Below are 27065 nucleotides of genomic sequence, written 5' to 3'. Positions count from 1 at the left end.
TATTTATGATTATTATCAGAGACCCTTCTGCAGTTGCTCCCCCCATATGAAGCAAGGAAAGGGGAAACAGGGAAATGGTTTTCTCTTTAGAGGGACCTCAGTTCTGGAATGCTCTCCCTAAGAACTGGTCTCCTGGTGTGATCAACTGCAGCTGCCAGACCAATTTTTAAAAATTTGTCCAGAATTTAATTGTGAGTTTTCTACTTGCAGCTGGCTATTAATGTTCTGAGTATTGCTTTGATTCATTTTTATTTAATTTTTTGGTTATTTATTCTAATTCAAGGGTTGTTCAGTTTTTAAGGCTGTGAACATATCTGTAAGCCAATGAAACAGTGCTGGGCACCCATAAACCACAACCAATCACACACACACGTTCCATTTGCTACAATAAAGTGCTTCTTTCAAGGCTAATTTCAGTGGGGGTGGGTGGGCTGTGACCCCCATTTTAGTACAGTGGTACCTCGGGTTATAAACTTAATTTGTTCCGGAGGTCCGTTCTTAACCTGAAACTGTTCTTAACCTGAGGCGCGCTTTCGCTAATGGGGCTTCCCACTGGTGCCAGCGTGCGATTTCCCTTCTCATTCTGGGGCAAAGTTCTAAACCCGAGGTACTACTTCCAGGTTAGTGGAGTCTGTAACCCGAAGTGTTTGTAACCCAAGGTACCACTGTATTTAGTACTTACTGTTAGTTTTTGTAAAACACTTACAGATCTTTTAGATGAACAGACAGACTATAGTGTGGTGTAGTGGTTAATCACTATAGATGGTGACAGCAGTCACAAAATTAAAAGACAACTGCTTCTTGGGAGAAAAGCAACGACAAACCTAGACAGCATCTTAAAAAGCAGAGACATCACCTTGCCAACAAGGTCCGTATAGTTAAAGCTGTGGTTTTCCCAGTAGTGATGTATGGAAGTGAGAGCTGGACCATAAGGAAGGCTGATCGCCGAAGAATTGATGCTTTTGAATTATGGTGCTGGAGGAGACACTTGAGAGTCCCATGGACTGCAAGAAGATCAAACCTATCCATTCTTAAGGAAATCAGCCATGAGTGCTCACTGGAAGGACAGATCCTGAAGCTGAGGCTCCAATACTTTGGCCATCTCATGAGAAGAGAAGACTCCATGGAAAAGACCCTGATGTTGGGAAAGATGGAGGGCACAAGGAGAAGGGGACGACAGAGGACGAGATGGTTGGACAATGTTCTGGAAGCTACCAGCAAGAGTTTGACCAAACTGCGGGAGGCAGTGGAAGACAGAGTGTTTGTTGTGGGAGAGGAAGGGAAAGGAGATTGTTAGCCGCTTTGAGACTCCTTAGGGTAGTGATAAAGTGGGATATCAAATTCAAATCAAAACATTCATAGATCACTTTTAGTTGCCTCAAAAAACCTTATGTGCTTCTTAGGAAGCCTTCTGAACAGCAGTATATTCTCTCTTTCAACCTGTTTCTGTACTGCAGAGTTTCCGGCACCTGTATTATCTCCTCTCACAATGTCTTATATAATGAGATATGCTTTAGTCATGGGAACCAATATTTCCTTGACTTGGATACCCTTATCTTTTCTTTAGTGTCTTTTATCAATGCAAATCCTCTCCCTTGGGTTTCTCCACCTGCGCCATTACACTCCTGCCCACCCACATCCTTTACCTGCTCCTCTGTAGGTTTATCATGGCACTAAAGTTGTTGACAAAATCTTACAAGTTAGAACACATACTATATTCTCAGTACAGTCATATTCAGTATGCAAGGCTGAGCAAGTAAAGGTTTTCTAAATTCCTTTTCTGTAGAAACAACACCTATTTCATAGCACATAACAAATTTTATTTGATCGAATTGGCTGCAGCGTGAAATAGGCATTCATCCTTCAACATGCAAAAATTAGTTTTAAAAGTGTAAAAGACCCTCAAAACACATTAAAAATGCTGGCTCTACATGTTATCAGCACCATCCATAGTTGCCGCTAGTCACACCAAAACGTAAAAATGCCTATTGCAGAAGTCCTGGTCATGCTTCTGGGACTGTTTTACTTTCTCCACAGCACAGACTAGAACACTATAAAAAGACCTGCAAGCTGAATGGCTTGGAGACTCTGGCAAGACCCCCAGAAGGAGTGTATACACAGCAAGCAATGATAGCTCTATAGTGCTATCTCCAAGTTTCTGAAAAACTATTATCTGAACATTGTCAACGCAACCACAAATCAGAAAGGAACCAATTAAAATCTAGATTAAGCTCCAAATGTTTAGCAGCACACTTGCTACTTAGTGGATGGACTAAAATAAAGAGATGCCTAAAACCAAAGAAACAATGGCATGGTTCATTTAAAAACCCCCACTACAAAAGGACCAGGGGTGGAGGGGAGATGGAAGCTGAATGCTGGATCATGAGAAGTTCCTCCTTTCTTTGGATGAAGCTCTTCTGGACCCAACTTTATTTCTGGTTGTACCAATTCAGGTTTACATGACTGAATGTTCCTCCATGCAATAAAATAAAATAAAAATAAATAAATCCCTGCAGATTTAGATAGTGGGGTTCCAGCCTTTCTCCCTGATTTCCTAGTTTTCTACGTGTCGAAATATTTTTTTTCATGGAGGGCATTCCACTGTGGGAGCCTTCATCTGCAATCTGATACATAGGTTTATCAATTCAACTGTTTGTGAGAACTAATACAATATCAATGTACAAAGTTGCAAAAATAGGTAAGGGTTTATAAACTACTTTGAAACCAAAGCACCATTTTAGATGTAAAACTAAAGCAAACAAGGCAAGCAAGTAAATACCAAAAAACTTTTTATTGGCAGAAAAAGAACAATAAAAATTCCTTCTTCTCTTTCTCCCCACAGGAAAAAGAAAACAAGACAAGGTCTTTTACACAAGATACAGGAAATCATTGAAACCGAGTGACACCTAGTGATGAGCACCAAGTTGATCAGACTTAACTCTCCCACATAGTTAAGATAAGGGAGCAAGCTCTGACAGGTAGCTGTTCAGGAGTGGGTGTTGAACCATGGGAACCTGGTACAACTCTGTTTCTCTCCCTTAAAAACTAAACATCAAGTGAGCTAAGACCCAGAGCTGAGACATAACTCCAAAAAACAAGCTGGTAATGAAACCAGATGAAACAACATTTTCAGTTAATTATCTACTTAATTCTCTCCCTCCTTCTCTCAGGCAAGAACTCCCCCCTCCACCCAAAATGGACTGGTTCCAGTTCCTTTATTAATGCACAAACCCCCAAACACAAACAAATCCTAAGATAAAGGGTGGCGGTGGATTATTTCCAGTTGTGCTTTATATATCAACAATCGTTTTGAAGACAGATTAGTGGCAGCCAGACTTTATATTTGTTGTAACAAATATCATACTGCTAGCTATTTTATGGCATTGTCAAACAGATTCTTTTGCCAGGGGTTCCCAAATTCTTGCGAACAGTGCTGTTACTGGAAATGAGGAAAGCGGAGGGGGGCAGGGATGCAGTGTGATTTGTGGCAGGGCTACAGGAAGGAAAAGCTATGCAAAGTAGAAGCAACGGCAGTCCACTAAACAGGAAGATGGAGCAAGATAAATAAAGTTGGTTGGGGTTTTTTCCACAATTACATAGTGCAGCCTTGAGGAAGGATCCATCAAAGTTCACTTCTATAAAAATGAAGCCTATCAAACAGACTTGCATTTCTGTTGCCGTTGCAGACACTCAGAAGAACTCCCAGATTTGTGGACAGTAATTAAAACACATATAAACAAATAGCCAAGATTGGGACCAGATCTATTTTTATCACAAGCAGAGACAGAACACGGAGACATCAACAGAACTCTCAGTGCCAAGAAAAAGAGGCATGTATGCCTTGCATTTCTCTTAAGCAAAAGGGGGGAAGAATATCATTAAACCATATCAGCCAAGTCACACTTTTATGTTTTAAAACATAAGCGTTCCCTCAAAAACTCAATTTAAATCAATTTCAGTTACATTAAAACCCCCTTTCATTTCTTTGCAGAGTTTCCCGTGACAGAGGTACGTTTCATGCAAAGACAGGACTGGCATTCCTCACCCAGCGAGAGCCTACGCTGAAACTTATTTGAATGAACTTGACCCTCCTTGGCTGCAGGCCACTACGCAACGTCACTCAATGACTTAACAGAACACAGTGTTCTTGGCACAAACACAAAAATGTGCTGAAAGCCATGCTGGAGAGAATCTAAGTATAACATTTCACATTAATAAAAAGAACAAGTAATAAAGAGATAGTAAACACAACGCCAGAAGTAGTAATCTGAATGTTTGTTTGCTGAAGGAAGTTGTTTTTAATGGCCCTCAGTGCTTCTCCTTCCTCACCCCCACTTAACAGAAAAGTAAATTTACGGGCAAGGTTCTCTGAACTGAGCCCCTATCTCGCCACACCCTCAATTCCTCTTCAAATCCAAGCCCACACACATTCCCTGTCCTGCTTTCCCTCACTGCTATACCTGGAAAATTCCAATTCACCTTTTAGCTTATAAGAGAAGGGAGGGACAGCCTGTTAAACCAACAACAATCCATGATTCACTTCCTGTAAAAATCTTGCTGCAGATGCTACATGGCAAGCTTTTCCCACAATTCTTCTGTTAGAATAAGTTATGTCATTTGTAAATGGCATATGCTAATCCTGTCATGAGATTAAACAGCAAGTAGTGGAGGCTACCAAAATCAATTTAATGTATCATGAACTCAGTGCACTTCCTGCATGCAAATAAGCTGATATTACCACCTCCCCCATTTCCTCATTTGGGATTTCCCCGCATTTTCTTCCCAGTGCCCTGTGCCAACTTCCACCTCTCTCCTTTTTGCACTCAATTTCTATCACAGCTGACCTACTTTTTCCTACCTCCCCCTTTAGTAGTGAGGGGCCAGATAAATTTTTTAGATCTTCCTCTGCTGTATCTGTAAACAAAAAAATTGAAAATTGTTTGAAAACTGTTTACATATTCAAATAAGTAAGGTGGCAATCATATAGATTCGCATAATTTACAATAACAAATATGTATTCTTGGCATAGAATTTGGGACTCTGACATAGGTTTTTTTCCTACTTCAGCGTAACTAAAAAGTAAAGGTAAAGGATCCATGACAGTTAAGTCCAGTCGCGAATGACTCTGGGGTTGCGGCGCTCATCACGCTTTACTGGCTGAGGGAGTCAACATTTGTCCGCAGACAGGTTTTCTGGATCATGTGGCCAGCATGACTAAGCAGCTTCTGGTGAAACCAGAGCAGCACACAGAAATGCCGTTTACCTTCCTGCCAGAGCGGTACCTATTTATCTGCTTGCACTTTGATGTGCTTTCGAACTGCTAGGTTGGTAGGAGCTGCGTAACTAGAATGATAAAAAAGGAGTAGAATTAGAATAAATAGCATGGAATTTATCTTGACCTGGAATCCTATGCACAATTACACAGGAGTAACCCCATTGGATTTGGTGGAGCTTTTGAGTAAACTGCACAGGCCAAGATTCTTAATTTGAGAATGTAAATTATGCATTGAAAATTATGCAAATCTATATATAACAGTCATGCTTAGTCATGCTGGCCACATGACCCGGAAGCTGTACGCCGGCTCCCTCGGCCAATAAAGCGAGATGAGTGCCGCAACCCCAGAGTTGGTCACGACTGGACCTAATGGTCAGGGGTCCCTTTACCTTACACATATAATATGTCTAAATTGATCTACATATTGCCAGATTTTGAGATCAGAATATAAGTGTCATAGTACAGCAACAAACAGTTCAGATTTCATTATCTATTTAAATAAACTGTACAATGTACAAAAATATATTTTTCATCAATTCATTTTAAACTTATACAAATTTGTTTGGATCTGTACTAACCAGTTCAGGCTCTTTTGAAAACAGCACTCAAATGGCATTTAATAAGCCTAGAGCCTGTTCTACTCAACCACCCACTATTTGCAAGATTTAAACTCAAACTGTTTCTGAATTAACAAACAAAACAGCACCAAATAGAAGCTGGAGCTCCACACAAGGCTAAGCTCCCCCAGTTGATTTCTTCCTATTAAAAAAGTTCTACTTATATCAGAGAAAAATATGCAGTATGCCATCCTCATCTGATTAAAATAAATCTAGTTAAATTCAAAATAATGCTACTTTCCTTGGGAAGCCGCTGCCAATGATTGAAGACTGTACACAGCTAAATGGACTAATGGTCTGATACAGTATAAAATAGGTGATATTTACGGTATATCTTCACAGTTTCACAGTAATATAGAGTGCTTTATCGGATGTAAATAAAACGCTACTTACAAAATGGAAGCAGAAATGTGCACTTTTGCCAAATCACATGGTTTTTTTAAAAAAATTTTAATGCTTTTTACGAGTTTTTCACAAACAAAAATAAAACTTAATCTTTTACAGTCATCATTTTATGTCATCTTATTTACACTGCGTAGATTCATGCCCAGACTTCCTTCCTTCCCTGCTTCGGTTTTCTTAATATATATCTTCTCTTGCAGATTCTTATTCACCTTCTATACACATCACAGGATTTATGTTAGCCCTGCTGCAGTTTTTAAACTTCTACAGTTAGTTCTTATGTTTGCAACAAATTTACCCCACTTTTCTTCAAACTTTGTCCCTTTTTGGTCTCGAATTTTATAAGTTATTTTAGCTAATTCTGTATACTCAAAAAATTTAGCGTGCCACTCCATTACCTTTGGGGTCTCCTGTAATTTCCACTTTTGAGCCACAAGCCAAATCACATGGGTTTAAATCCAGACTTATTCATGCATATGGCAGGCCCATTGAAATCAATGGAACATAAATTAATCCAGACTGAATTCAACACATTATTTCTCTTATTTCTTAAATGGGGAGCTACATTATTCTGACTTCAACTCCTTCAGGTGCCAAGGTGCCATCAGTATGCTGGTGACATTCAGCTCTATTTCTCCATAACATCTGAATCAAGAGAGACTGTGTGGGCACTGGACTCGTGCCTGGATGCAGTGGTGGAACAGATGAGAGAAAATAAGCTAAGCTTGAATCATGACAAGACTAAGGCACTGTTCCTGAGAAATTGGTCAGTTGCCTTCCCTGGACAGGTCCACTCCCATGAAGGAGCAGGCACTCAGTTTGGGGGTGTTTCTGGATCCATCTCTACGACTGGAGACCCCAGTAGACTTAGTGTATAGAAGCACCTTACAAATGGTATGACAGCTACATTTGGTCCTGGACCTGATCCAGAAGCTGCAGTTAGTGCAGAATGTTGCAGCACAGTTGCTGACAGAAGGCAGACCCTGTCACTATATAACACATCTTCAGGGTGTTAATATTAGTGTATAAAGCCCCTAATAGCTTGAGACCAATAAACTTGTGGAATCGCCTTAACCCATATATGCCCACTCAACCACTTCAGTTTGCAGAACTGGCACTATTACAGGTGCCACACAAGACTCTCTCCACACTTGTAAGAAATCAATATTTTAGTTTGGCAACGCCTATACCTTGGAATTCCCCAACTACTGGTATATTTTATTGGCACCTGCTTGGAACGTTTTCATTTAGGCAAGCCTATACAGACATGTAGAAGTTACATGTGTGGTTTTTTCTTTTTCTTTTTAACCACTGTTGATTTTAAATATCATTTCAGTGTTTTAAAATATTTAGCTGCTTTTATCAGGAACTGAAATGTTTTAATTTATATTTTTGAAAAATTCTTAGAAGTTTTCTTACAATCAAGCAGTATATAAATTTTGTTAAATAAAATAGATAAAAATCCCCCCTCACTACTCTCTAGAACTGACCCTGCAAGAACCACCATGAATCAACGTCCCAGAGACTCATTCCACAGAGACAGTCCAGAAGGATATCAGGTTTGGTGGTATCAAAGCCATGGACAAATCAAGCAGAAGAAGCAAGACCACACTCTCCTTATCCCTCTGCCAATGAAGATCATCCATCAGGGTGACCAAGGAAGATTCAGTCCCAAGACCAGACCTGAACCCAGACTGAAATTTGTCAAGATAACCAGTTTCATCCAAGGTGAAATGTCATTGCACTGTAATATGGGGCAGAACTTAAGAAGAAAAATAACTGATCTTGTCAATATGGTTCTGATGATAGGTAAGAAAAGATGGCACGGCAGGGACAAGGTTTCATTTCCACTGGATATTGTATTCACTTGAAAATAAAGATTTGGTCTGGATGCTGATGCTGTTTATTACTATTTTTAATTCCTCATTTTTAAAGGAAATACAAACAATTTGCTTAAAAGAACATGCACTATCTTCCATAAGTGATCAGCCAGCTATTCTATATGCATGTATTGGGGGTGGAGGATGAAAGAAGTAAGGGTGTGTATATTAATATGTTGTTGTAAAGGTGGGTATGACTGGAGATAATTATAATCTAGACAAGTCTGTAGCTTCTATCATTTTCCCAGGTCTGTAATTATCAGCCAGATAGTATATGATAAATACTACTAGATATATTACTCATCATCATGTACTTTAACAGCCATTATTCCTTCTCCCCTTTTACCACTTAAGACTGCCGGCTCTCCATCTTCAAACACTGAAGGAATTATGGTTTTTAAATTTTAAGTTTGGCTTTGTTTGGCATAATGGAGCCATGAGGAAAGAAACATACACAGTGGTACAATGTTTCTGGGTTTTTAACATTAATTGGAATGAGGTGATGGACAGACAAAGCTATATAAAGCCTCCACAGCCTTGCTACTGCACAAGGCAGAATATAAGCCCACAGTGTTGTATTCTCCCATTCCACCTCTCCAACTGCAACATTAAATGCTTTTCTTATCTGATGATAGGAGAAAAATGCTCAGTGTCCATTGCACCATTTTTTGCTTAACAGAGTACATCACTATGGAAGCTGTGTGCATGGCTGTATTGCCTTGGCAGGAACACTTTGCCACTAAGTTTCTTACCCAGAAGAAGCAAGTAACAAACTGCAAGGCAGCCTCTATCATCATAGCTCACTGGTACATTCTTTGGTGGCAAAAGGTCCCAGGTTTGACCCCTTGCATCCCCAGTCTAAAAGGATCAGGTAGCCAGTGATGTGTAAGTCCCCTGTTGGAGACACTGGAGAGCCACTGCTATTCAGAGAAGACATCACTGGTCTAGATAGTCTAACCTCAGAGCTTCCCCTGTAAGAGTGCAAAAAATTCATATGGTGGTCTAGCATCCAAACTGAAGCTTTTTCTTTAAATTCTCTTCAACTATACTTTATAGTTTGAGAAAGACAACAGGGGATTCAGAGAATATATACTATTTTCCAGCTCCAAAAGCCTGACCCCCAAAATGCAAACTCCGTGTGGCATAAGAAAAATATCCAGTCATGCGTGAAGGAAAATACCAGGAATATGTTATTATTATTGAGCAAACAGTTACAATAATCCACAAAAATGGAAATTCAGATTATTTCTACTGCCAATATGCTAGCAGTATCAAAACCTTCCCAGCCAGGCTCAGTGGAGTCGGAAAGTTTGCTTGAGAACCAGATCTACAAGTTGGTGAGGTTTCTAGAGCCACTCCCTGTTGGTTAGTGGGAAACCAAAAAGAACTACCATCACCTCTAAGGAGGGCAGAGTTGAAAAGAGAAGGATGTGACACATTTACCACAGGCAACTGGTCTTTGTAATAAAGTGCTTGCAGCTTGTAATCACTTAAATAGATCAGACTGTTGCTCAGGCAGGATGAGATTAATTTTTCAGTGTATTGGAAAATGATAAGAGGAGTGCACTTAAAGAGTCTATAAAATATTATTTGGAAGAGTTGGATAAGATATGCAAAACTACTCCTTTACACCAGAGGTATCAGCAGCAGGTATGATTATTCACACGCACATGTACACATACAGAAAGGTGCAGACAGCCTTCCCTCCTTAGATCAGCTCAATAGGGAAGTCATTACCCCATCTACACTTACAAATGATCAACCTGACCACCAGGGAAGGGGCAATTTACATCCCCATCAATACACTAGGCACCTCTCCCCACTCATCCCACTCTGTGTGCAGTTTCAACTTTCTTTACTTTTTCTTGCTGCTGCTGCTGCCGCCACAAAATCAGAAGGTTGGAGGCAGGAAGAAAAAATATATATGTCAGATTAAGCCCCTGATGTGCTTTACATGCACACCAACAGAGCAAGCACACTTTTCAAAAATTCGTGAAGTGAAAGTGCCAATTTGGTTTCTCAAATGCTTTCAGAGTTGAGAGTTCATTCCCAAGTCTGTGCAGCATGTTTCCCTCGCCTCAAACAGGAGACCCAAACAATGCTAAACAACAGTTCTAGGTGGCCATGTGTTCAGTCTCTCTCTTTGCTTCATGATCCCAACCATCAGCATCAAGTAAATGCAGCAGAGAAGCAGCATAGCTAGTAAAGCTCTCTCTGGTTTTATGGCGCAACTCTGCAACAGAGGGAGAGTGAGCAAAATGGTTGCTGATAGGGCATAATTGGTTAGAGATGCTCCATCATATGAATGGCTACCTGGAAGTAAGTACCACTGAACACAGTGGATGTTTTTATCTATTAAATACATGTCCGGCCCTTCCTCCAGGTTATGGCAAAACATAAACAAGCATGGATAAGATGGTGCTGTTAGATTAAGTTTGCCAATGCCTGGAAGTCTCCACTGCTTCTACCTTTTTCAGTTGCAGAGAACATGTAGTGACACCATATACTTCTCTCTCACACACATCTCTATAGCCCTTGTACACCTCTCTACACATTACGTGGAATACCTGTCACTAAGCTGGACCTAGCAATAGGGAAGTTTCTAGGGTCTGCTTCACAATACAGTGGTACCTCGAGTTACAAACGCCTCAGGTCACAAATGCTTCAGGTTACAAACTCCACTAACCTGGAAGAGTTACCTCGAGTTGAGAACTTTGCCCCAGGATGAGAACGGAAATCGTGTGCCGGCAGTTCAGCGGCAGCAAGAGGCCCCATTAGCGAAAGCACACCTCTAGTTAAGAACAGTTTCAGGTTAAGAACGGACCTCTGGAACGAATTAAGTTTGTAACTAGAGGTACCACTGTACTACATAAACAAAACACACTGCCATCTTGCTATCGAACGGTGGATTTGTCACTTTTCACTTTTCCATGGTAAAACCACCCACCCACTCACCATCTTGTCTCATGTCTCAAAATCAGCCCCAGGGATGCACAGTTTGGCTAGTGTGTAGCAGACATGCATTGCACTTCTCTTCTGTTCCTCCTTCTGCATCAATATACAAATATTGCTTTATCTGCCCCCACTGCATTGTGAATTAGATTGTGCAAGTTGGAATAATTTGTTTCTGCTCCTGCAGGTGACATCATATAATGAAGTGGGCTTTTTCTTGTTCATATTTAGAACAGAGAACTATTTTTTGAGCTGAAGTGCTGAGGAAAAAGCCAGTCAGATTTCTCTTAATGTGTGGCATGTATATATGAGGGAGAGGATGATACTACCACATAGAAAATATTCAGTTCTCTGCAACTCACATGTTTTAACTTTATATATTAATGAATTGTCTGCTTTATTGTCTTTACAGTAAAGTAACTTGAAAGCAGGGCCTTTATACATACCTGAAGCTGCACAGTAACAAATTACTTGGCCTCATTCTTCCCAGGAATTCACAAATATTATGTTTTTGAAGATGGTCTAGTAATTGTCACTTCTACTGCTCTTGATAATATAAGAAAAATATTGTATAATAGTAAATGGATTTATTAACATGACTACATAAGCTTCATACAACATCCTACCTTTATAATAAAATTTCTAGTGAACAAATTAGTGCCATGTTTTATCTACATCAACCCGTACTTTTGTGCAACCCACACTTCTGTTCAAGTATATGCAGTACAACACTCACCACCACATATCTCTAGAGAATACTATAAAGATTTTTGCTGCCACCAAATATGTGGCTACCCTTCTAATGAAAAGGATGACAGAGTTTGCAGATCTCACAAGAGAAGGGATTGTTTCTGTATGGTCACAGTCACCTCTCTCTAACCCACAAAATGGTGAACTATGTGACCCTTATTACTTTTTTCTGATCCATGAGGATGAAAAAAGGACACTCATGAAATCTGAAGTGACACCAGTCTTAATCACACAGTCACTAGTCAATCATCAGCTAATAGGCCACACAGCATCCACTTCTGCTGACACTTCCTTTACTTGCAGCAATCTTTGTCATGAAAAGGCACTGCATGACCTCTGTAATGAAAATGCAATTTAGATCTGTGATTAGGCTTCAGGGGGAAAATCACAATGAAATACACATATCTATGCTGTTAGCTTATCAAACAATTCAGTCTAGTAATAAATGTTCCTTATAGACCTTTCTAAAAGCTGATAATATAAAGCATTCTGAACCACAAAATATAGCCAGTAAGGCAGAATTTGGTAGCTTCTCTGGAAAGAAAGAAGTGAAATCAGCAGTAGTAGGATTGGCAGTTTCTGCACAACCCAATTTTCCTGTCTTTGAATCCCTAGCCATCTGACCCTATAGTGCAACACAGCCTTTTGTTCAAACACTACCTGGTAGTCACAGGGGCAGAGCTGTAGCTAAGGGATGGTGAAGTGGGCCCCCGCCAGAGGCGCAGACGAGAGAGGGGCGCAAAATCGGCTTTAAAAATGTCCATAAATATGTCTGTAAATAAAAATATTGATTGCTGCCTCATAAGAAAAGGTTTTAAATAGAGGGTGAATTGAATGGGTGGAGGGAGAGTTGTAGGAGAGGCAGAAAGGAGAACTAATTTGTTCATGGCTAGGGGGCACAATCTGGAGGGTTCTGTCAAGGGCGCAAGATCACCTAGCTACGGCTCAGCACAGGGGAGAAGGGATTGCCTGCAGTAAGAGAGCTGACAGAGAGGGGACAATGTACTTTATCCCTCCTTTGATCCCAGAGAAGAAACCAAGTGGGCTTGCTGGAGTGAGCTTTAGGGTGAGCTTAGTGGGTGTTTAAATTGACATCCAACTTCTCGCCAAAATACTACTGGGCTCTCCAACTGCCCAAACCACTCTACAGTGGTACCTCTAGTTATGAACTTAATTCGTTCCGGAAGTCCATTCTTAACCTGAAACTGCTCTTAACTAGAGGTGTGCTTTCACTAATGGGACCTCTTGCTGCCGCTGCACTGCCGGCACACAATTTCTGTTCTCATTCCAGGGCAAAGTTCTCAACTCGAGGTAACTCTTCCAGGTTAGCGGAGTTTGTAACCTGAGGCATTTGTAACTCGAGGTACCACTGTATAAGGTTCCTGATATATAGAAAGAAATATATCGAAAATATATGTAGAAAGTTTACTGATCCAGCAAAGATTCCCAGTGAAAGGCTTTCCCCCAGCACCATTCCCACACTGTTCCAGAGAAGGCAGAGAGGAATTTGCAAAAATCATCCCTTCCCTTCTGCCAGCAGGGACATCCCCTGGGAGTTCGAATCCAACCCAGTAACCTAAGCTTATTCTCAGTTGCTTTTGGTATGTTCTCATGTTTATTCCTCACTACTGAAATCACTACTATGATGTTTATATAACCACAAAGAAAGACAGTTTTCTGTAAATCCAGCCAAGTGGGTACATATGTTTGATAAAATTTTCACCACCGGTTGGGACTTTCAAAATGAGCAGCTTCTGTGTGATTGAAACCAGTTTTCATGGATGAAAATATGCAAGATTTCCAGATATTCTGATCCACTATTGCTGAGTCATTATCTCAGTTTTACTCTGGTGCATATAAAACAATTATAAAATCCTAATGCTTCAAGCACTGCTAATGCTCCCAGGGATGGAAAGAGAAACAAACATTTTTGTGACTAGGGGAATTCCCCAGTAACTAAAGTAGAAAAATAGGAAAGGACGTTTAGCTCAAAAACCTGTAAAATATTTTCTCTTTCATAATGGTGAGTGAATTGTTTTAAAACAAAGCTCTAAAAATAAATAATTGCTACAGTCAGTGAATGCTGCTGCAGATCTCTCGGATCGTTTCAAAAGTGGTAACATTAATACAAATAGCATTGCTACTACATCTGGCTGAAATACTAAACAAGCAACACTTGGTGTTAAGAAAAGTACTTTCAGGTATCTGGTGCAAGTGTACAATCTGGTACTCTTACAACACAGTAGCAAGACTTTTGCACAACTCCTCTTGCTTCTCACTTTCATGAAATAAAACCTCTGTAATGAAAATGCAATTTAGATCTGTGATTAGGCTTCAGGGGGAAAATCACAATAAAATACACATATCTATGCTGTTAGCTTATCAAACAAACATTACAGAGGTGGCTGGGGCTGATGGAAGTAGTTGTCCACAACATCTGGAGTGCACCACATTGGGAAGGCTGCTATACACATGCAAGTCAAGGAATAAGCTACGTTGTGAAAGAGCTGAAGCCTGATTCAGTTCTCTACTTCCAAGTTATGAAGCTCAAAGTGAAAGCTCAAAATCAGAAGATATGGATCTTCCTGACTCAGATTCTGATTAAAGCAATAAATTTGAGTTATGTTAGTTATTTCTGAGCAGCTAGTATTTGAAGGATTGAGATAGATATAAATTATAGGTTCTGCTATCAAAATTTGCATATTATAGGCTCAGATACCTAGTTTTGTATACAATTACTATGACAGCTACAGCTTGATTTACTTGCATGTTTACTCAGAAGCAAGTTGCTCTGAACTCTGTGGAGCTTATAGCTAGGATTTGTTGAGAAAAAATTGCAGCTACTCCTTAATTACACTATAGGGAAATTGTTTTCTGAAACCCAATTCCCTAAAAATGTTTATTCTGCATGATGATGATCTACACCCATACACAGCCAAGAGTTTGAAGGTGCCTATCTGCTCACCCCCACAAAGCTTGCACATTTCCCCCTTCGGCATGGCTGTGAGACTGATTCTCATTAATCACAGTTCAACCACATCCTAAACTTTAACACAAAATGTGCCTTGCTGGACGAGACCAAAGGCACATTATGTTGTCCCAGTAAAAGGCCAGTTGCTGATGGGAAGACTACAAGCAGGACATGAGCACAATAGCTTTCTTATGACTTGTGATTCCCAGCAACTGGTATTCAGAGGCACATTGCCTCTGACAATGGAGGTAGAACATGGTGCTCACATATGCATGTTGCCCTTGATGATTTCCCTAAGGTCCTATGCTTGCTACACCCTGCAGTGAGGGTGTCTACCCTTGCCTCCTCTTGAAAAGTACATGAAGCGGAAGGAAGTTGGAGGAGTGATGTTCTTTCCCATTTCCTCTTTCAGTTTTTCAATGTCCCATCAGCAGCTCAGCAGAAATGAAATGCATGAGAAGACAGTAGAAACACAGGGTAATCAGGGAGACAGAGGGGATGGAGGAAAGTCCCTGAGAGAGAAAATACAGACGTGTGTTCATGAACACACATACAAAATAACCAGCAAAGTGGGAGTTCTGGGAATTGCATTATTTTCTTCAGTTTCCTCCTGCAAACCAGGATCAAATCACAGAGCACATCTGTCTCCACTGCCTGAACTACAAAAATCATGAAAACAACATTTTCCAGTATTGACAGAGAGGTACAGCTACTTATGGATCCTCATTTTTTTATGAAGGATTCCCTCCAAACTTCTGCAACGAGGAAATAGTATTTGGTTTCTTATATTGGCTGTGTGTGCTTTCTGGCACTATAATACTGTAAACACAATCTTTCTAATATCAAAACAATCCTAACAATTGTTGATGCATGACACAGGTCAAGTGTAGTATCATCATGCAAATACTGAAAATAAATGTGAAAGGCAAAATCATGCATTACCTCAGTTAACTTTTGTTCACGGAACTCACTCAGATATTGTGGGCCTTACAATAATGTAGGGGGAGGAGACGATATTTGTAGGAAAGAACTGGCAAGCAAACCTTCCCACACCTGTCACTTCTCTTTTGCAAAAGCCCCATCCCTGATAATTTGCTTGTTTTTCTCCTAGTTCATCTTATTTCCCCCTTTAGAGCAGGGTGGGAGTGACAGATTAAAAAGAGTAGGGGAGAAGTGGAAGCATTGCACATTCAGTTCTTCTCCCCTGTTCTGCCTTGCTGCTGTCCTTCTCTCCCACATCAGTGTTAGAAGCCAAGCATAGGTTTGGGAATAACGTGCTTGTCTCACAGTATGCAAGTACATATATCTAGAATTACATAGTCTGAATTTGGTGCAAAGAATCTATGTGTCACTTGTTAAACAGCCCACTTCCCATGAGCCCCTAATCTAGGTAAGTTTCATAAGGTTATGGGTATGTTTGTTTTTAGTGTGAATGAGTGTGGTGTGAAAAAATGAAGTGGTAAAGGATAAACAGGGGATATGTGAGAATTAATGTTTGAAAAAGAAAATGAATTGATAAATGGATGATGAAGGTGAGAAGAGAATGTAACGTGGAGGGCACCTGCAGATGGATGTGTGTGAATGGAACATGGATTACCTATAAGGAAATGAAGCTCCTGGACTGAAAAAGGTTTCACATCTCTATGCCATTTCAGTTTCTGTAGAAGATCTAATGCTCCTATCATCAAAACTGAGGCACCATAACAAAACTATGACTTAGACAGAAGAAACTAAAGTAACTTTCAAAAACATTATGCCGTTGCTGTGTTTGGGCAGAGAAAGATCGTGAACTTGATAGGAGCAAAACAGTACTTTAAGCCCTTAGTCAGAAGAGATGAATGATAAATTAGCTGCTGGGGGGATAATTTAAAAGTTAGGAGACTAAGTGACTAAGTGAGTAAATTAATGAAATAGAAGAGGGTCGTTCAATGCAAGAACGCAAGCTATTGGATTCAGTTCAGATGTGGGGGGAAGGACTAGCCTATACTTAAAGCAAAAAAGTTAAATTTATTTAAATCCCAGTGAGAGATAGTTAAGCACACACCTTTTGCCAGCTTATGATAAATGTAAAATGGTACCTTGTGAATATATAATTCTGTTAGGGGTGGAAGCCCAAAAAGAGAACTGATTTATGCAGCAGAGTACAGAACTGAAAGAAAGGAACATCTGAAAGAATCACAGTGAAGTAAATAGAGATGGGGCTTGCTTGTGCTGGCTTTCATAAAAAGATAATCTAAGATTCCAGCTTGAGCTGGTTTATGTGCCTAGTCTGTAAACCCAATGCACAAGATACTTCTTAAGCACAAGTCCGCACAAGCTCTACTCAGAAACCTCCCATTATTCACATAAACTATTTGCTCGGAATGTCCTGATAAGAGAGGAATTGTAAATATGAATGGCAGGTTATTGATGGAGAAGATGTTTGCTTTATGACCCACCTATATCTTTGTAGAGATAATACAAGACTGTAGCCTGAATGGGTCTTCATAAGAAAACATTGGTAACTTCTCACTTGATTTGCCCTAAGCTCAAACAACAGGGTAAGTTCATATCAATAACAGTTGGTAACTAAGGGGCGTCCTACAAAGTCCTACTTAGACACACTGCAGTTGATGGACTTAACTAACATTGGCCCATTAATTTCAGTGGGTCAGCTCCAAGTAGGACTTGACTATAGCTCTTGACTGTTGAAAAACGATGACAATATCCTTTAGGGATACCACATGTGGTAGTCAATCAAGTCATACTCAAAGTAGACCCACTGAAAAATCAATGGAGTTAAGTTAGTTATGACTAACTTAAGTATTGATTTAAATGGGTCTACCCAAAGTATGACTTGGTTGAATACTACCCAATTTGTTAAAATACTCAAAACAACAAAACACTTTGAAATCTGTCCACTTGCTTTTTGACTCAACCCAGATTTTCAGCACTTAAGTAGGAGATACAGAGCCACAATCTTGCAGCATGTCACAGCATACATGTGAATGGTTATCCTGCTTCCCACTCCTCCACCCCCACCGAAAATAACTACACGGTACGTTTGTCACCTCAATTATCCATATGAATCCCTTTTAGGATGCACTAGAAATTAGATTATGTCCTCAACAATGCAACGTGAAAGGTTACATGAAAAGGCGGGGAAAGACAGTGAAGCAACAAATCAAAGTCAATAGGACCGCGTCTTGCAATGGGAGTTATATGGGGGGGAGGGGCAGTGTTAGCGCCTAAAGCCAAAATTGGCTATAGTCAAAGCATCCCCCTGGAGCTATCCGCACATGACTAATCTTACCCTCTGCAGCCAGCATGAGATCTCGGGGGACCATGTGAGATCTCACAAGATCTTACAAAGGCCTCCAGAGCCCACAAGAGAGTTTCCCAGACCCAAATAAGCAAAGCAGTGAGATTAAAAGCTCTTTCCATGGCGGGAAAACCTGGTGCTCTCTGCCTTGCATGCATTTAATTTGTGCTATATCAGCTGGCCGGCCACCAAACACATAAAGCTGCGATCACACAGATTAAATGCGTGCAAGTTACAATCCTACTGTGGTCTCATGAGATAGGGGAGGTGCTATGCCGCACATGTCACTCTGGAGGGTAGTGGCCTGTACACAGACACTACTGTTGTGATTGGCTTTCTAGATATCCTAACTGGGAAAGGTTTGTAGTTGCTGTTATGGCTTAAAGGGTTTCAAACATTCTTCACATTGGAGAGATTTATTATGACAACCTATGAGCTCCCCCAATGCAAGTGACATAGATACCATCAATGGAATGCAAACAATTGTTTGTCTCCTTCCTCCTGCTTCAGCTTGTTCCACCCACAGTAACCAGTAATATCAGAAGTTTTTACCACCCTGCCCACTTTTTATCATACGCTGTTTGGCTACTCCCCCTCTAAGCAATGGCCAGCAGCAGCATGAAAGAAAACTCAAATATGTAGCCAGCCTCTCCCTTGTGAAATAAAACAGGCGTAAAATTATACAGATACGCATCTAAGAAAAGAACTCCGTCTATCTAAAAAATGGAAGGAAAACAGATGCACAGGCCTCAAGTGACCATGTTTCTGGAATCCCAATCTTCCTAAAATGCCAAGAGCTAGCAAACACTGTAGAAGTCTTCCACTAGATTAAGAAGATCCTAATGAAAGCAAGAAACAGAACAGGCCTCTTATGCACAGCACACTTTCCATAAATGAACTAGTTGTGTTCCTCTCTCAAGGAAGTCATGGGGTCAAATTTAAGCAACGTCTTCAGCCCAAAGGTGAGCACTTGTGAGGGATATATAGCACTAATATGCAGCTTTTCAGCATTATACCTACCACATGGAATCCATGAGGAAGCATTTTTTAAGCAGTCTATATATGGTAGCCATGCAATTTAAATCAGCCCTGCTCCATTAAATCAACACAGGACATTAGGGCAAAGCATTTGAAATAAAACCTGGTTTGGTGGTTTTAAAAAGGGCAATTTTTGAAATACTTTCAAAATAAATCAGAATTTACTACTGCTAAATGAAGTTCAATTAAAACGCATTAAAAACGAGTACTTTCATTCATCCAAAAATAAGACTTGAAAACTGAGAAGCAGTGGGAATTACAGGTATGGTTTGATTATTTTAAACACTTTTAAATATTTGCAAGACCTGTTGTTTGGTGGTTGATAACAGTGCTACAGTTGTTGCAATTTGTTTCTACTGCAAATAAGACCACCATCAGAAAGATAAACTGAGCTGAATAATTGGCATCCCAATCCTAAATGTGTAATGCACAGCACTACGCAAGTACATTTTCCATACAGATTCATACTGAGCTTCCTAACTGGATATAGGGAACATGGCATTTGGTATGTCATCATCATCAATGGGTACCGGAAGAAAACACTTGCAACAGAAACAGACATATAACCTCTCATCAGGCATTAAGTCATCAGTCTGGCACAGATTCTGTTTCATGTAACAGTGATAACTCATTATAATGTTCTAAACTCATAGTCTTCAAAAATAACTCATCATATTACACAACAAAGGGAACAGTCATAGCCAAACTATCAGAAAGTATCAAAGAAAACAAACCCCAATGTGTGTGAATTACACATATATCTCATTTTTTATATTATTTTATTTTTAAAATTATCTAAGACAGTGGGCAATTCAGGTAGCAGCATGCAAGCAGCTCCACTAAACACTGCCACTGACTTCAGTTGAACACAGATTGTACTGCAGGATCAGCGCTGAAAGTGCTACTTAGGCTTATGCAAGTAACCCAGTTACTATACTTAATATCTCACAATCTACTTTTGAAGCTCCCCTCTTTCAAAAGCAGCTTACCAAAAGGGATGGGGCTGAGCCTGCTGCTCAAAAAACAAAACAAAAACGCTTCACCCCAAGTCAGCCATGAAGCTAAGTGGGTGAACTTGAGCCAATCTCTCTTTCAGATAGCCTACCTCACAGAGTTGTTGTGAAGATGAAATGGAGAGGAGGAGAAGAACCATGTACACCACCTTGAGCTCCTTAGAGGAAAGGTGAGATATAAATATAATAATAAATAAGTCCAAATCCCAGAGCTCACAGATGTTTCAGAGTTCTTTGGTTCCTGGCCAATGTCTTTTCAAATATATTACCCGTTCTCAGCTCTCAGACTCAGAATTATGGGACGCAGGTGGCGCTGTGGTCTAAACCACTGAGACTACAGGACTTGTCGATCAGAATGTTGGCAGTTTGAATTAACACAACAGGGTGAGCTCTGGTTGCTCTGTACCAGCTTTTGCCAAACCAACAGTTCGAAAGCATACCAGTACAAGTAGATAAATAGGCACTGCTGTGGCGGAAAGGTAAACAACATTTCCATGAGCTCTGACACTCATCACAGTCCTCCATGCACCAGTAGCAGTTTGTGATGCTGGCCACATGACCCAGAAAGCTGTCTGTGAACAAATGCTGGCTCCCTTGGCCTGAAAAACGAGATGAGCGCCACACCCCATAGTCACCTTTAACCGGACTTAACTGTCCCGTCGTCCTTTACCTATCTTGAACACTTTCAAAAGACCATGAAAGTTTTCCCCGCTATTTGTACATTAACTATGAAAAGGGACAGTCTTTAACTTAGTTAACCTGATGCTAGTATTGTATTTTAATGTACCCAAGTGTTTTGGATAGATATAGATAGATGATAGATGATAGATGATAGATAGATAGATAGATAGATAGATAGATAGATAGATAGATAGACAGACAGACAGACAGATAGATACGCATGCACACACAGTAGAAAAATAAACAGTTTACCACCTATCCCTAAGCCTGTGAACAGCTTTAAGGGGTTACTTAATACTATTACTGTTATTTTTATTTTTCGGTTCCCACCCCACCCCCCTCAAAATCCACCGTACAAAGTTTTTTTTTTTAATGGAAGTTTTTCTCCATGAACATCCGTAACAGAGCAACCAACATCCAAGTTATTAATAGGCTTCAAACTACTTGCAGATATCAGCAACTTTGTAACACAACAAAGATGCCTGTAGGACAAGGATAGTGTCTGACACACACAAATTGAGATGACTCAGGCCCTGAGCCACACTGTATGCAACAACAGAAGTCACCAACCATTTAACATTGGATGAAATTCCTTCCTGTCACTAGGACCAGTCACTACCTCTTGATCTAACCTACCTCACAGGGTTGTTGTGGGGATTAAATGAGGAGGGAGAAACCATGTACACCACCTTGAGGTCCTTGGAGGAAAAGGTGGAATATTAGTGCAATAAAAAAATAAAAAATAGCAGCTACCAATTAAAATCTGTATCTAGCTACAGTAAGCTGGTTTAGCCATAAGAATATGTGGCCGCTCTGGCAACCCACTAACTGCCACTCTGCCATACAACCTGCAAAGTAAATCCTATACCTGCTTCCTTGCCCCTCTTATTCTCTCCCTTTCCTGACCCTCAGATAATATCATCTTAGAGAAGACCAGAAATCAACCAAGCATCCTTCAAAGTTTAAGGCATGGTGATTCCACATGGTACAAGTGTGCTGGTGCAGCAACTTTCACTACATTTTCCTATTTTCTACAATTTGCACTAATGCAATGCAATTAAAAGTATGACAACTATGAGAGCAGCCCCTTCCCACAGATTGCTCATAATGTGCTTTAAGCAGCAACCCACACACCTATTTACCCATAATTCTCTATGCGCTGTGTTAGTAAAAACTGTGATGATACTACTACACGGGCATAAGAGATGGGTATAAGAGATTTCTACGGTTAGCGATTTTAAGCCAGTCATAATAATTAATTATAGCGATGATCTGTCATTATTACACACAATGCAATAAAGAGTCCTGTATCTTGAAAGCTGTGCAAAAATCGCCCCATAATAATAATAAAAAAGAAAATTATGGTGGTCAAGGTTGTTTCCCCTCTGCCACACCTTTAAAAAATATTTTACCAGGAATGTTAAGAAACTATGAAAAGGGCTTTTAAAAAACGTACACTTTTTTCTAAATTTGTTCTTACACGTTTGACAAAAACTGAGTACCTGTACTGTGGTGGCTGAATCACACCTAGGCATTTCAGCATGTGCCTTACATTACTATTTCAAGATTCTTTATTTTGCACAATGGGTACCACAGTATTTTCAACAAAATAAGCTGGCAAACAAATAAAGATGTTGGTTACTAGATTACCCTGTCAATTTTTTTTATTGTATTTAAGAAATGAAGCTAAATGTTCCTCTGATCACTAACCTTCTAATATCAAATGAACTCTGTTGCAATTTTGAGGGTAACAAAAACAAATTCTGCACATTCTCTCACCCTTCTCACATCTAAAAAAGATCACTTACAAAAAAAGTTTTGATAAAGTACTTGCCGACTGAAAGTAGATATATAAGATTTCAGCTCTGCAGAGAGGCATTACTTGCATATTTTATGTAAAATCTAATATGAGTTTCAAATGTTGGTGTATGACACAGTTAAACTTTCACCAGCAAAATAAAAAAAAATACTTTGTTTTCTAAGTAAAATCCATCACCAAAACTACTTTTTCCATACTCATCTTATACAATAATTCTTTCTAGTAGTCAATCCTGTCTTTCTCCTTAAACTAAAAATTATTCCTAGGACTATGACGTACCTCATGTACTAAACAGTGAAATAAAGTATGTAAAGTATGTAGGGAGTCTGTAATTATGATGGCAGTGATCTCTCATGCAACGTGAGTCAACTCCCAAAGCCATGTTTGATGACCCAGACAGGCCACTGCCCTGGAAATTCCCACAAAAGGACACACCACTAAGATGATATCTGGGAAGCAGACTGTATTTTGGATTACACTACTATGATTTGGATACAAGAGCAGGAAACACATAGAAATTGCACTTGAGAACTGGAGCATCCACCATGGAAAGAGAACTTTGAAACATCAGTGACATCATGCCTGGCATAAAGAGACAACCTCTTCTCATTTTTCCCCCTTCTCCAAAAATCTGAAATGTAAACGATGGCACAACACAACATCATGACTGTTGGCAAAGATCTCTTTCCCTTTCCAGACCATGTGAGGAAATCGTTCCACCTATTTAGTGCTAGGTTGCCGTATCTCAACGGACACATAGTTGATAGTTTCTTTTAGGTTCATAAAGGCCTGCCACTCCCTTCTCCTTAGGAAAAGAAATCTATGCACCTCAAAGTGGACAGTTTGTGGATCAGTTAATGTGCAATATCATATTATTGTCTGGCATTAAGTTACTAAGCCTCAGGCTTACACACTCCCTTCTCCCCCTCTTGCATTCCATCTGGTTTGTTAACTTTCTGGTTTGCAGCACAACATAGTTTGCACTTGCCCTCCAAAACAGGATTGCAAACCAGCTTCAAATCATGATGAACCATCCTTGTTTGGACAGCAAATACAAACCAGTTTGCCAATTCAGATTCAACAGCACAGAATCAGTCTGCAATAGATCAGGAAGCTACTCCTTAAGGAGAGAATGAAAAGGGAGGTAGGAGTATAGAAACACAAGGCTTGCTCCCATAGTACCAAAACATGGCTGGCCATTATATATGAACTTACTGTACTTTGCCGACAATGGGACTGACTCCTTGGGCTCACCATGAATTACACAGAGTACAGTGTTAACCTGGGTTTAAGAACAGCTTAGTTTATGAACAACTTGTATTAAGAATGCGGCAAACCTGGAAGTAGGTGTTTTGGTTTGTGAACTTTGCCTTGGAGTAAGAATATGTTTCGCTTCCTGTTGAGTGTGTTCCATTTGTAAATTGAGTCCCCCGCTGCTATGGGAAAGCACGCCTTGGTTTAAGAACACTTTGGTTTAAGAACGGACTTCCAGAACGGATTAAGTTCGCAAACCAATGTACCACTGTAATTGCATGCAATTAAAAAAGGGAAAAAGATAACACACACAAACTAAGCACACATGGAGGGACTCATGTCAGTTATTTTGTAACAAGACATGAAGTCAAGAATACTAAGCAAAGCAAAGTCTCCTGGTAGAAACTATATAGTGGTACCTTGGTTCTCAAACTTAATCCATTCCAGAAGTCTGTTCCAAAACCAAAATGTTCCAAAACCAAGGCATGCTTTCCCATAGAAAGTAATGCAAAACGGATTAATCCATTCCAGACTTTTAAAAACAACCCTAAAACAGCAATTTAACATGAATTTTACTATCTAATGAGACCATTGATCCATAAAATGAAAGCAATAATCAATGTACTGTACTATAAAATAAATAAGACAGTACAGTGGTACCTTGGTCTGCATACGTCTTGGTTTGCATTCATTCTGGATTACAAACACATCAAACCCGGAAGTGCGTGTCCCGGTTTGCAACCTTTTTTTGGATTACAATGCTTTTTTTTTTTTGGATTACAAACAATTTGGGGGGGGGGGAGGCCCCCCCCGGCCAAATCATGCCTTGGGTTACAACGTGTTTTGGTTTACAAACAGACCTCCGGAAAGGATTATGGCTGTAAACCAAGGTACCACTGTATTGTAGATGACAGTATTTTTCTTACCTGCACTGATGATAGTCATTGTTTGGATGGAGGACTTTTATCCATTTCTGCAGTCACACAATCAATCAATCAATCAATCAATCATAAAATGAAGAACAAGCCACTGTCACAAAAACAAAAAAGCCACACAAACAAAAACACAAAAAATAGCAAAAACAAAAGCACCAAATATAAGCTCCAAATATCACCTCAGAACACTGCAATCAGAAATGAAAGGCTTTGATTACAACTGGGGCAGACGCAAATTAGCAGTGCAACAGTGAAAACGGGAGGAGAAAGGCCTTGATTATAATAGGGGACGCAAATTAGCACCACAAGAGTGAAAATGTAAGGAAGAAAGCTTTGATTACAATGGGGGGTGCAAATTAGCAGCGCAACAGTGAAAACAGAAGCTCAGGAGCATGTTCATATTCCAAAGTAAAGTTCGCAAACTCCGGGTTTGCAGTGTTCGAGTTCCAAGTTGTTTGGGAACTAAGCTGTTTGAAAACCGAGGTACCACTGTATATTTATTGTCCAATTTCTATACAACTCCCCAACACATTCACTCTCCATCAGGTAAAAACCCCTCAAAGCTGGTTCTCTTTCAAATGGTATTGTTCTATTCTACAAAATGTTGGTTAGTTGGCAGGGCTGAATAAAATTGCCCAGTCCCTGCATTTAACAGGCCAAACTCGTCAATAAGATAACTAAGCAAAGAAACCTGAACAACTGATATCAGAGAAACAACATTTCTATTACAAAAATAAATGAATATGATCAGTTCTCATCCTACCAGGGAATAGTTTTAATATATGGCAAAAAGGTTGTAACAGAAAATATGGTTTCTCAAAGCTCTTAGCACCTCCACTAAGAATAACTCAACGAGCCAGCAAAGTGATTCAACAAAGCTTGCATAATATGATTAGTAGCTTCTAAGGGGGGAAAGTATAAAATTATGGAAGGATATGCACAACCCATGAATGCATACAGGACAGACCATTAATGAGGAACTTCCAAGGTGACAGGTGAATCTCATTTCATAAGAAATGCTGAGAATTCAGAATTGTGATTGTAAGAATACTAGTACCAAGAAGGGGACAGACCAAACAGTTTTCTTCAACTCTTATATCTTGCAGAACAATTGGGTGAAATACAGGATGGATATATACAGTATAAGTAAATGCCTCCCTAAATTATATTGAAACTATGATTGCTTACAGTATTAACTTTTTAGGTGCACTGTAAATACTTTTCTTGTTCTTGAAACCTTGATCCCCACCTGCTTATTAATTCTAAAATGTTCTCACAGCTTAATAAAAAACTGGAAAAGGTCAGTCCCTATGAATCCAACGTCCTGTTTTATTATATCTCAGTGGATCATGAGGCAAACACCCTAAACACTCTCAGATCTCTAGGTCAGTTAAACCTGCTTATGCTGCTTAAATGCAAAAACAGGGCACACTGTGCATCAAACAACATGTAAGTACTCTTCTCTAACTAATTCCCAAATAAAAGCAAGCAAGAAACAAAAAGATGGTTCTTGTCTCCCCCTACTGGAAGTTCAGTAACACTTTGGAATAGAACCAAAAGCTGTTAGATGCCAGAATGTCAGCAAAATGGCTTCAGCCTATCTATACCCTGAATTCTTAAGCATCTATAGGTCTGTTCACCTGGAGTGCATCTATGCATTACAGTCAACGTTACAACCAACATTTAAAAGAAAAATTCTACTGGGTTCTGTGAAGGTGAAACAAAACTTTTTCAAATGTGCAGAGCAAAAATGGAACCACAAAACACTGAGGTTGGGTTTAAAAAGCAGAAACAAACTATTCTAATAAGTACTTAGTCCACAATTTTAACCACACATACCTGCGAGTAACCTCACTGAATTCAATAGGACTTCTAAATAAATAAGTTTAGGATTACACTATAGATAACAAAACCCTCACACCCTCCAAAGGTACAGTACAGTACAGTACAGTAAACAAATAAGCAGTGGCTCCGCTGAAATGAAGCAAATCTTTTCCACAGGCATCAGGTATGTGTACCAAAAGTTTTTTAAAAAGAAAGTTTTGCTGTCATTGATTTCAATGGGTCTGCTCTGAGTAAGACAGAGGTTGGAAATTGCACCGAACTTTTTTATCCCAAACTCACCAAGTATTCCAAAGTAAACCCTTTTCAAGAAAGGTTTAGGTAAAGTGTGTTAC

General features: G+C 39.7%; 1 protein-coding gene across 7 annotated transcripts in view; it reads right to left on the bottom strand.

The window, feature by feature from the left end:
* The window catches only part of SPIDR (scaffold protein involved in DNA repair), a 161904-nt gene that overhangs the window by 126207 nt on the left and 8632 nt on the right, over positions 1 to 27065 (bottom strand). The window lies entirely within an intron of this gene.

This window comes from Podarcis filfolensis (assembly GCF_964270895.1).
Source record: "Podarcis filfolensis genome assembly, chromosome: 7".
NCBI classification, from domain to species: domain Eukaryota; kingdom Metazoa; phylum Chordata; class Lepidosauria; order Squamata; family Lacertidae; genus Podarcis; species Podarcis filfolensis.
This window is presented reverse-complemented; position numbering and strand designations above follow the sequence as displayed.